Source organism: Anabrus simplex, chromosome 2 (assembly GCF_040414725.1).
Source record: "Anabrus simplex isolate iqAnaSimp1 chromosome 2, ASM4041472v1, whole genome shotgun sequence".
NCBI classification, from domain to species: domain Eukaryota; kingdom Metazoa; phylum Arthropoda; class Insecta; order Orthoptera; family Tettigoniidae; genus Anabrus; species Anabrus simplex.
In genome coordinates this window covers 967,447,881-967,460,786 of record NC_090266.1, presented here as the reverse complement: position 1 = coordinate 967,460,786, position 12,906 = coordinate 967,447,881, and the positions used below count along the sequence as shown (strand labels likewise).

The following is a 12,906-nucleotide window of genomic DNA, read 5'->3' as shown; positions in this document are numbered from 1 at the left end:
TCTTTTCAAGCTGGATATTTCCCCTCCGAGTGGAAGAGAGCCTATGTTGTTTCAGTGTTTAAAAAGGGGGAGAATCTTAAATTTGATAATTATATGCCTGTTGTTTTTCAATCACTGTTGTCGAAGGTGGCTGAGAGAATAGTGTATACGAGGCTACACACCTGTTTGAACCAATACCTTTCGAATGAACAGCATGGTTTTGTACATAAGATTTCCACGGTGTCAAATCTTGGCTTATGGTATTGTAACTACATCTCGCAATATTTCGACAATGACTCACAGATAGACTCCATATATACTGATCTCTCGAAAGTTTTCAACAAAGTACAACACAGCATCCTGATTCTTAAATTATCTATGTATGGTGTACATGGAAGGATCCTAGAATGGCTGAGATCTTAACTATCCGGTAGAACTTGTCTTGTAAAATCTGATGGATTTCAACCTTTCTCGTAACACCCAACATCAGGTGTTCCACAAGGTTCAATTCTAGGGCCCCTTCTATTCATTTTGGTGATTAATGATTTTCCTTCTATCGTTCATTCGAGCAAGTGTCCGTTATACTCAGATGATTTAAAAATATTTAAGGTAATAGAGTCTGTAAATGACTGTAGACATTTGGAATCAGATGCCCTTCGTATGAGTGGTGTAAGAAGTGGATGTTGCAGGTCAAAGTTTGGAAATGCAATGTAATCACCTTCACTCGTGAGAAATAATTATGATTTCAATGGCGTATATTTAAACCGTGTAAATATAATCAATGATTTAGGTATCGTATTACGCAATAAAAATGACCTCTCTTTCCAGGACCATATTGATTATAAAACAAGGAAATCCCTTAGGTTTCTGGGGTTTATTGAGAGGAATTGTAGGGATTTTGTTTCAGTTCGAACTCCTAAAACTCTATATATTTCCTATATTAGATCTATATTAGATCTTATCTGACATAAGGACAATTAGAAAGGTAGTATTAAATATGTCAAAATAATATATCTCTATGTAGTATTGTAAGATGTTAATTTATAACATTATAGTTTCTGATTATATGTAAACAATATGCAGTTATATATAAATAATAAGTTACTTGTAGGAAATATATTATGGTGTACGCCATCTGTAATTGGGAATAGCCTGTTGGTGGTTAACAAATATGGTACCGGGATCTGGATAACACCCCTACACGATTTAATGGACTCACTAGAGAGAGTGCAGGTAAAATTTGTGAAGTGGGTTAGTTACAGGGGATTCAGCATTAAGATGACATATTCATTTTATGATGAGTTTTGCCAACAGCTGAAAATGGAGGATTTATTGTTGCGTCGCAAATGTGCAAACGCAATGTTCACAATAAAAAGCATAACAAATAGAACAGATTGTCCGAAGCTCCTGCAGCTAATACCACTTCATGTTCCTGCACGAAACACCAGACACAGAGACACCATTCATGAGACCAAGTATAGAACTGAACAACACTGGATTTCGTGGTTAATGCAATCACTACGGACAATGAACAGTGTTGAGGGATCTGTGGATTGCTTCTTATCTGATACACAGACAATTAGAAAGGCAGTATTAAATATGTCAAAATAATATATCTCTATTGTAAGATGTTAATTTTTGAACAATGTAGTTTGTTATTATATGTAAATAAGATGTAATTATATGTAAATAATAAGTTAGTTGTAGGATATAGATTGTGGGTGAACTACGCCATATGTAATTGGGAATACCATGTTGGTGGTTAATGAATTTATCTATCTATCTATCTATCTATCTATCTATCTATCTATCTATCTATCTATCTATCTATCTATCTATCTATCTATCTATCTATCTATCTATCTACTGGTATCGAGTTCTCCTTGGTACTGAATAAAGTAGTGTTCTCCATTCTGGATATTAACAGTGCATGTGAGGCTACTTGATGCCTCCTTGGAATTCACTTGGCAAACTCTCAAACACGAAACCTTAGCTAAGAGCCTGTAGACCGGTGATGTAGGCGGCGGGACTCAGTGAGTGCGTGTTCTGCTGGTAGGTCGCCTTTAAGCTGACAAGACGCCTTGCCTCATTAGGTTCGGTTAAAAGTTAATAACTTAAGACCACTTCAGGCGGTAAGCGTTATGTTCCAGTTCTCAGTATCCTGGCCCAGGTTTAAGTGAGAATTCTCGTTAGGTAAAGGTAAAATGATGCTCCATCACAATGTCGTACATAATGACTGGGAAGATGAATTACTTGCCATCAGATTGAATGATTCAAGACAGCAATCTAAGTATAGTCAGATAAACATTTTAAACGTAGAAAAGGAACCGTAACTTTGGCGTACGTTCTATACAGTTCAAGAAGGACATGACCATTTCGAATACGTCATTATTTCAAGTTATCATTATGCATATAATTAAAAACAGATAATTCGTGTAATTAGAATAAACATGCTGTACATTGAAATATGTCAATGTTTATGCCATTACACTCGCAAGTATCTCCGTTTCAACTTCCTATAGCACTTCATTTGCTTGGAATGAAATCAGGAATTGTAATATAAGTGATAAAAGGCAACAACTGACATACAGTGAAATGCCTTTCAAATATGTTAATATTTTTACCTTCTTAGATAAAATCAGAAGTACTCGGTAGCCGAAATCATAAGTTCCAAAAGTTGTGCATCGAAATGAAGTTGCCGTCGAGCCTCAAACTGTACCACATAATTTTTGGATTATATTGTCGTGAATTATTACTTTGGATTGGAGGTTGCGAAGGTGTTGTCCAGAGGAGAGTGCTCTATCTAAGCTGACTCCTAGATATTTAGGGCATCTATTACATCCCAAAAATGAATTTCCAATGTACACCTACAATTCTTTATTAGCCATCTTGCTGTTTACATGGAAGCAACATATTTCTGTTTTATTGGCTTTAGGTGTAAGTCCCTGCAGTGCTGTACCAACTATTTAGAGTCGTCCGTTAGGGTCATATCAGATATCTCGAATGTTGTATCTCTAGTAGTAAGCGACCAATCATCGGCATAATAAAATTTTCTTGAAAGTGTGGCAGGCAGTCTGAGATATAAAAATTAAATAAGTTTGGAGCAAGAAAAGAATGCAGAGGAAATCCATAATTTAATAATTGTTTGGTGCTCAAAGTATTCCCCATATGTACCGACAAAAACCTTTCACTTGGCATGTTATTCAAGAGCCGGGCCGTTATCTTATATGGTATCACTTTCAGAAACATGAAGAACCGGCCATCCAAATTATGGTTTACTTCTAGGAACCTTGTTTTATGATATAGGCAAAAGGCAGACATTTAAATAAGTGGAAGCACATGTTTCCTCTAGTGCAACGTCACTGTATTGTCCTATATAGGAGGCTTGCCGTTGTGTCTCAACGGCACACTAGCTCCAGGGTCTTGGAAATATGTAGCAATCCAACAGATGAACCCACTGCTACACTGGGGCGAAACGCTGGTAATTTCACGATTGAAAAATCCTAAAGACTTAATGAGCTTAAATTTTTTAACATTACGCAATCGATGCAATTAATTTATGGTTTTCCTTCTAGGACCTTATTTTTGGATAGGCCAAAGGCAGGCATTTATATAAGTGGAGGCACATGCTTCCCCTAGTGCACCGTCACTGTATTGTCCTACATAGGATGCCTGCATTGGTGTCTCAACGGCGCACTAGCTCCAGCGTCTTGGAAAGGTGTGACATTGAAACTGATGAGCTCACTGTTATGCTGGGGCAAAACGCTGGTAATTTCACGATTGAAAAAGCCTTAAGACTTAATGAGCTTAAAAGTTTAAACATTACGCAGTCGATGCAATTAAATTATGATTTCTTTGTGGGAACCTTATATTTTGATAGGCCAAAGGCCGGCATTTATATAAGTGGAGGCACATGCTTCCTCTAGTGCACCGTCACTGTATTGTCCTACATAGGATGCTTGCAGTGGTATCTCAATGGAGCACTAGCTCCAGCATCTTGGAAAGGTGTAGCATTGCAACTGATGAGCCCACTGCTACACTGGGGAGGAACGCTGGTAATTTCACGATTGGAAATGCCTAAAGACTTAATGATCTTAAAGGTATATGGAGTTAATTTACGCCTTACGCCACGTATCTCTGCATGGGTCAACTCCGCCTTTCCCCGTCGCGGATAACCAGCAACCTAAGGGTGGATCCCCTCTTACAAGCCGCCAATCTCCTATCCAACAATCACTCTCGTCTCCCTTCCCCCCTCCTCTCTACGGTATCCAGTAGCAAAGGTGGCTATCATAAAAAGTGCTTGCTTAAGGTTACCTGTACCTACAGCAACAATACCTGCTGACTTGTCGCTCTCCAGCCGTACGGATAGCTACTAAGAACCGGTTTATGTCCAACGTCCCCTTCGTCCCCTTATATCTACAATCCTTCCAATATTTTTCGGATAGGAAACTCAGCTGACACACCCTCTGATTTTCCCTGCTCGGATAGCCGTTAGCTAGGGGAGCACACTCCCAAACGTCTCCTCTTTCGCTAAGTTAAAGCACACCTAACATTTATATCACATAGTCTTTCTGTTAAGACATCAAACTGACATATACACTGCCCTCTCTAACAACATCTAAAATCTACTTCTTACCATTTAACAAATTGTCTTGACACTCATCCATGATTTTGTTTGGTAACTGGAGTATTCTAATACTATACAGATCCTTATACACCTTAACACTTGACTTCTAGTAACTGGAGTTTCCCTTACACACTATTGACACTCACTCATGAATGTTATTTTTTACTTTAGCACTTGACTTCTGGTAATGGGAGATTTCCTTACATACTATACACAGACAAAGTTACTTTTTCTTTCTACTCACCACTCTTACATTAACTTTTCCTTTACACTCTTTACACAGCTCTTCCTCACTACATCTAAAACTCTACTTATATTATTCATGTTTTGTTTAATTATTAACCAACCACCCTATGCTTTTATGATCATTACCTTCCTGTTCTAGGGCATCAAACTGACTCTCATTCATGAATTTTCTTCTAATAACTAGAGTCCCCTTACAAGTTTTTTACAAATTAAAATCTTCTCGTTTTCACCACACAACATACATATCGTATTGCCCTTTGCCAATGACAACCCTTCATTCATGTATATACCCAACAACATGACTCGATAAATTTTAGATCTCATTGAACAGAGGAATAAAATGCGAAGCTCGGATTTTGAACAATATAGAGCATTAAGAAATTTAATATCAGCCAAGTGTCGCTTAGCACAAGACAGCTGGATGAATGAAATTTGCGAGAACATTGAGGAAGATCTAAAAGCAGGGAAATATGATAAGGCATATTTTTTAAAAATAAAATAATTGCAGAATAAGAAAATAACCAGAAGTTATGTGGTTGAAAACAAAGCAGGAAAGATTCTTTTTGAAAATGAGGAGGTAGGTGACCGCCGGAAGCAATATATTGGAGATCTATATGAAGGTCAGGAAATAGATAACGTTCGGGATTATGTAGAGGATGAGAGCCCCTTTGAGGTAGAAAGAAAAGGCCCACCAATTGCAAAAAAAGTGTGTTTAATATGGCTCTGCACTTATTAAAGTATGAAAAAGCCGTAGGTGTTGATAAAATTTCATGAGAGTTCCTAAAGTACTGCGGAGATATCATGAAGGAGAGATTGTTTGATATCATTACAAATTGCTACGAAGAAGGAATCATACCACCTGATTTCATAAAGAACCGAACAATGACACTCCCAAAGAAACAATAGCAAGAACTGTTCAGATTACAGAACTTTAGCCATTTTATCCCATGCAACTAAAATCCTACTGACGATACTTAAAGGTCGAATCAGCAGGAAAATTGAGCAGAATTTAGATGACGAACAACATGGCTGCAGAGCAAGTAAGGGTACTAGATAAGCAATTCCAGCTCTACGTCAAATCCTGGAGAGAAGAATGGAAGTTAACAGGAAAACTTATGTAGCTTTCGTAGATTTAGAGTAAGCATTCGACAAGGTTGATTGGAAGTTATTATTTGAAACTCTGAGAACGTTGGGTCTTGATTCGAAGGGCAGATGTTTGCTTTTTAACCTGTATAGAGCCCAAACTACAGAAATAATCATCAATGGAACAACAAGGGAAGCAAGAACAAGAAGAGGAGTGCGGAAAGGCTGTACCATTTCACCTCATCTGTTTAATATATTCATAGAATATGCTTTTAGAACAGCAAAAAAAACAAAGGGATAAATTTTAATGGTAAACAAATTCATAGTATTCGCTCCGCAGATGATATTGCATTGACAGCTGAATCAGAGCACAAAATGACTAGGATGCTTGGTATACTAAAGAACGTGTTAGAGAAGTTCAGGCTAAAAATAAACACAAAGAAAACTAAAATGATGGTCTTTCAAAAGAAAAAAAAGTGGATTGAAAACAAGCATTAAATTAGGCTGTGAAAAAGTAGATCAGGATAAAGAATTTTGTTATCTGGGTAGTGTTATTACCAATGATAATCAGTGCCTGACAGAAGTCAAAAGAAGAATTGCTCTGGCAAAACAAGTGTTTCAAAGCAGGAAAATCTATTATTAAATAAGCACATAGGAATTGAAACCAGGAAGAAATTTGTTAAAACCTTTGTTTGGAGTATGCTAACTTACGGTTGTGAGATCTGGACTTTGGAAAAACAAGCGCAATCAAGACTAGAAGCTGCAGAAATGTGGCTCTGGAGAAGACTGACAGGGACAAGTTGGACAGAAAAGAAGACTAATATCCAAATCCTGAATGACGTTATTGAGAAACGGAACTTAATTTATTCAATAGAGCAGAGGGCAGCTAAATTTCTTGGACACGTCCTACGACATGACACCTTTCTCCAAAATGTCTTCGAAGAAAAGATCCCAGAGAATAAGTGGAGAGGAATGCCACGTCTCTCATACCTTAGGAATATAATCACTCAGCTGGATTTTGCTTCCTATGTCACGATGTAAAGGACTGATGAAGACCGTGGAATGTGGCTGCAGCGACAAGGCTTCGCCTTTAGATAATGGATGGACCTAATAACACCATATCAGACCTCTTCTTTCCGTTTTGTTGACGTTCCCTATCTGCATGTTAATCACTTGGCTTATTCTATTAAACATCCTAAGGGACGCTCTATTCCTGCATTCAGCTTCCCGGTCTTACTTTGAATATGTTTCACTCTTCTTACAATATTCTTCCAAATTGTTCCTTTTTTCTTTATCCAGTCTCTCTCCAAGTAATGTCCAAAACCCAGCTTCTCCAAATTACCTTTCATATTACCTACCCAATATTCTCCATACTTGCTTTTAATCTGATGTTGGTATGCTATCTGCAGTAGTTGACCCACCTCCCTTCTTGCCAATCTTAATCAGTAAGTTATCACTCTCTATAAGAATTTCTTCCTTTATGCATTCGTTGCATATTAACCTTGCTCCAGCACTGGCCGCACAGTATGGAAGACAAATTACAATTTTACTAATTTACTAACTACCTGGTTCAATACTTCACTCTCCCACTCTAGCCCCAATATCTCGACCCCATCCAAAACTATGCTTTTAACTACCGTTCGAAAAACCATTCTCTGGAAAATGTGCTCAATGTTCGGGAACTTATTTTCTAATATCCTTGTTACCGAGAGTGCAGCTAATCCTTTGCGCAAACATTGTTTTATTTGGTCGGTCCATCTTCCGTTCCTACTTATAAGTATACCCAGATACTCTAGGATGCCCGATGCTTCAATTATATCATCTTTTATTGCCCATTTACTCTTAGCCTTTAATCTCCTATTTTTGTAGACACCATGGTAACTGTCTTACTACAATTGATTTTCTACGACCAATTACTGGCATACTTCACCACCTCATTAACACTTTCGTATAAGGCCTCCGGCTGACAGCGCCAACAAGAGGACATCATCCGAAACAATCAGGCCCGGAATCTCTTTCTCCCCTAACACAGGACTAGTCCTTTTCCCCCACCGTGCCCTCTAATTATAACGTTAATGAGTAACAAAAATATGGGAGATAGTTTGCAACCGTGTCTCAACCTTATTTCTGACTCATTGCATTTACTTAATAGTCCTTCTTCAATTCTAACACTACATTACACCTGCTCATACATTGCCTCAAGCGCTTTTCTCATCTTTTTGGAAATCCCTATGCGGTCTAATCCCTCGAACAATGCTCCCCTGTTCACTGTGTCGAAGGCCTTTTCATAGTCCACCGCAGCCATATACACTTTACCTCCTTTCGAATTTACATATGTCCCTATTATCGTACTCACTATCATGATATTAAACGTAATTATTTCGCCTTTCCTGAATCCACCCTGGTACGTCGAGAGTATGGAAAATTCCTCCAACCAATTTATCAACCTCATCGCTTAAATATCAGTATATACCTAACTCGGTGAGTCTAATAATGTTATACCCCAATAGTTACTTGGATTAATCCTATCTCATTTCTTTTTATAAATGGGGTATAATATTCCTTTTCGCCATTCTTGTGGGAATTATGCATACTCAAATATCTTATTGCATAACTTCACCAAAATCTCCATACTTTTTTTTTTTTTACTGCCGCTTTCCAAAACACTGATGTTATGCCGTTTAATTCCCCTGAAGATCCAACTTTCAATTTTACCGTCACTAATAATACCTCATCTTCCGTTATCTTTTCAGCCACGACCGCACTACCCAGCTCTGCCTCCCACCGCATTTCTATCGTCAACCTATTCCATATGTCTCTCCCCCTTAACGATCTCTGGAAATATTGGACTCATCTATCATAACAAATATTGACCTCTCCTCACCTCCACTCCCCACTATATATTCTGTTTATTCTTTCCCACACCTTATCACATTGGTTGTTTTTGCAGTCCCTATTTATTGCCTCCACATGTTCCTTCCGCCATAACATCTTCCTTTCTACTTACAAGGTACATGTCTTTATACATCTTTCGTAACCTACAATACTCCTCCCTTTTCTCCATCCCCCTTCTTCCTATACAACCTTAAAGCACTCATCGCCTCTCTCCTTAGCTCCCTACATAGCTTATTGTACCATCTCTCTCCTCCTTTCCTTTTTGCTCTATCTCTTATCAAACCTGCTATACTCTTGATCGAATTTCTAATAATGCTAAGGCCATACCTACTTTACCTCTTGATTTGGAAGTTCTCAACTAATATAATTATTTAATTTCTCTTTTGTCTCGTCCGATCATTTATATTTGACTTTAATCGTGCCCATCTCCTTCTCTCTTCCCTCCCTCCCCGTACCCCTCTTCACCACTTCCTACATCTTCCTCAAAGTAATATATGCCGGCACGTAGGATGATTCTGCCCAATCTAATACCTATATATCTTAATTATTCTATCCAGAAAGTCTCCCGAATTAATCACCAAGTCAATTACACTCCCTCCTAGTGTAGATATGTACGTCATCATCCCTTATTCATCCCCTCTCCACACAACAATTTTTTCGTAACAATTTCTCTCTTTATCTTCACTCCGTCTCTCCTCTCATTACTTACATCCGCTACTTATTATATGATGGGCATAAAGTACCTATCCTCGCATTCCAGTCGCCCATTAAAATCATCCCAAATTCTTCATTTCTCTAATCTTACTTATATCTTCTATTAATTCCTCAAAAAAGTTACGATTTGCATATGCCGATCCTACCGCATGTTACACAGAAAAGCCAGACATACATTTTTAACCTCCCACACACCAATTTTAAACCTTATCCACACACAAAATTTCTTCTATTAACATGTTTATCCCTTCTTTAACTAATATCGCTATTCCTCTTGGATTTCTTCCGTGTATCCCCTTTCCCTTTTGACTGCATTCCTTACTACAAACCCCTTCCATACTAAGCTTCCCCTTATTGCTAACCACGTCTCCAAAAAGGCAACAATATCAAAACCCTCTACCAACTCCGCCACTTTTTCATTGCCCAGCCTAGTAGACACCATTTAAATATTTACAAAACCCACTTACCGGAATAGTTACCACTTACTCCCTTCTTCTTCCCTGCTTTCTATTCCATTCTTACTGTCCTCTATTGTAATGTGGACTTACTTTTAGTTACTCTCACTTTCACCTGCATTCACCCCCTTTCTACCATTTCTACACTCTCTTTACCCCCTTTCTCCTGTAGCCCCTTATTTTTCTCCCTCCAAATATATTTTAAACTTATGATTCTTCCCCTTCCCATTGATACACGCCGTCGTTCTTCTCTCTTCTCAACATCCTCTTGTCTGCGTCCCCTGGATGCCCTCAAATCTTGCGATCCCTGGCTCCCCGTGCTCCATATTCAGCAGTTCTCCACTTCCCGACCTTGCTGTGCGGTGGACTTCGCTCACTTCCGTAATATCACTCTCCACTACGTCATCGCTACTCCTGCCTCACTTCTCCCTCTGCCGTCTGGGTCACCTTCTGCTGATGTTGATGTTCTTCATCCATTTCCTTTAATAGACCCAGCGACCATGAACGTGACCATCATCCATCCCTGACAACCAGCTGCTGCCCTCTAATATGCGTTCTAAGTCATTGTTTCCTTGCCTCCCTTATATTACTGCTAAGGATTCTATTCTCCTTATTGGCTTCACGGTCCATCTTCCTTCTTATCCACACTTTCTCTCCTTGCAAATTACTACTATTCCTTAACACAATGTCCGCCATCAATGAAGAGAATTATTTCAGTCTAATTGGCCTCCTTCCCTTAACTTTCCCGACCCGATGCATATCTCCTATATGAACTTCGCTAAAGTTAATCTTCATTATATTACACACCACTTCCACCTCTGTGTACACTAGTTCCACTTTACTACCGCTTTCCTCTTCTTGCTCACCATAAATGAAAATAATTTTCCACAAATTTTCTTGGTCATCCCTCACTACTAATAGCTTCGCCTCCCTCAGATCTTGCTCTAAACTTCTTACCCTCTGCTTCAATATTTCCAGCTCATCTTTATTACACCCTACATTCTCCTTTATTTCCATCACATCTTCCTTAATACACACCTTTAGGTCCAGGTCCTTAAACTCCTTAGATAGCTCTCGAAATATTTCCCTCTGACATGCTTCTCTTATCGCCTCTTTCATCGCTTCAAATTCCTCCCATCCAATGGAACCCACTGAACCAGGACCCCGATAAACTTCAACTCCCCTACTATAAACAGAACCACCACCACCGCCGCTACCTGTACAGCTCCCAAAACCCTACTTTCTCACCATTTATCTTCACTCTTCTCTCTTTTCTACTTTCCATTCTACAGTGCCAGCTCCCTGTCGCTGCTGTATACTGTGCTAACGTGGTGCTGATATTCCGCGCTCAACTCAGCACATCCGCATTCCTTGTTTACTCAAACACAACACAAATCCACTTTTGTCTTATTCCATTATCTAAACTATGTAAACGTTGATATGCGATTTCGTAATGAGCACTATAAACTTATTGTTGATAAATATAATCTGTTCCCTCAGTCAATTCAAGGTATCTACAGAAGCCACTAGGAATGAGTATTTTTGCTGAAGATACCACGGCTCTTGCGAATCTCTCGTATCCTTTAATTGTTGGAGGAATACTTCGTAAAGGTTTGTCGAGGTCCTCTGTAATGGCAGAGCAGTTGGCTTTAGTGGAGTTCCAGAGTTGTCGCGAGGTAGTTGAAACTAAAGTAATTTGGATGCCAAGCTCGTAAAAGAATGGTCGGTGTTGGTTATGAGGAAATTCGGTGAGTTCTTTTCGGATGACTGGCAAGGGTTAATCATCTTGGCTTTTACACACAAAGCGTAAGTCACGACAGTACTCTAACATCCACACTGCAGATCTAAAATTACCTCGATCCTTCGCGTCTAAAACATAGAAAAAGTCATTACTTTCTACCCAACTCACTAGCGTCTCTCCATTGTCCCTGTTGGTTCTATAGTTCTATCACTGGTGATGACTGTTGAAGTATCCTACATACCATAGAGAGTTGAGTAGGGACGCATATCTAAATATTAATTAGGACAATCGATATTGGCTGGTTTATAGGTATTTGAGACTAGTGTGTCAGCAATTCGAGAAACAACGGTGTGAATATCCTCGCTTATACCAGAAGTGACAAGGTAAGCATTATCTGTGGTGGAGCAGCCGTAGGTGGCATTACAGTAAACTTGATGGTAGGTAGCTCCCAGAAGATCCTGCCCCGAAATCTTTCCTCTAATCCTAACCACAGATCATCTGCAGCATGAGTTTCTTGGACAACTACTGATTCAACTTCGTAAGAAAATATCAGTTTAGACAGCGCATCACTCCTGGATAGGCTAATGCATTCTATACTGAGTTGACAAATATGGACAGTAGGTACCAAACTTCTAGAAATAGTTTGGCCCTTAAATGGGACTTTGGATGACGAATCCATGTTCATTAATGTTGTACCTTGAACATTGTTGCTCACGTCCGTAGGTTTAGCCTTAAAGTTTCCCACAAGCGAACCAGGGTGGTGCTAAGGAAGCAAAAGCGAGCAGGCAACAAGACATGTTTCTTTCCACATACTTTAATGTAGTATTATTTCAAGCATTCCATTATTTTCAGGTACAAATATTGCACATAGTCTACAATCAAATAAATTACTGTACTTTATGTACATAGAAAATATCGCAACATGGTAACAGTGAAGTAATTATTGTTATATTTTTACGTGCCATTAACTAATTTTCGGTTTTTGGAGATGCCCAGGTACCGAAATTTTATTCTGTTGGTCTTCTTTTAAATGCCAGTAAAAAAGCTGACATGGGATTGACTTAACTGACACCCTGTAAATAAGAGCGGTCTGAGCCACGACTGAAACCACCAATTTGTGCTCAGAAAGCCACAGCGCTCTGCCGACTGAGGCACTCAAGAAGACG

The 12,906-nt window shown here is 38.9% G+C and overlaps 1 protein-coding gene across 1 annotated transcript in view; it reads right to left on the bottom strand.

The window, feature by feature from the left end:
• LOC136863752 (tachykinin-like peptides receptor 99D) overlaps window positions 1-12,906 on the bottom strand; it is a 474,112-nt gene that overhangs the window by 33,849 nt on the left and 427,357 nt on the right. The gene's annotated exons all lie outside the window — the stretch shown is intronic.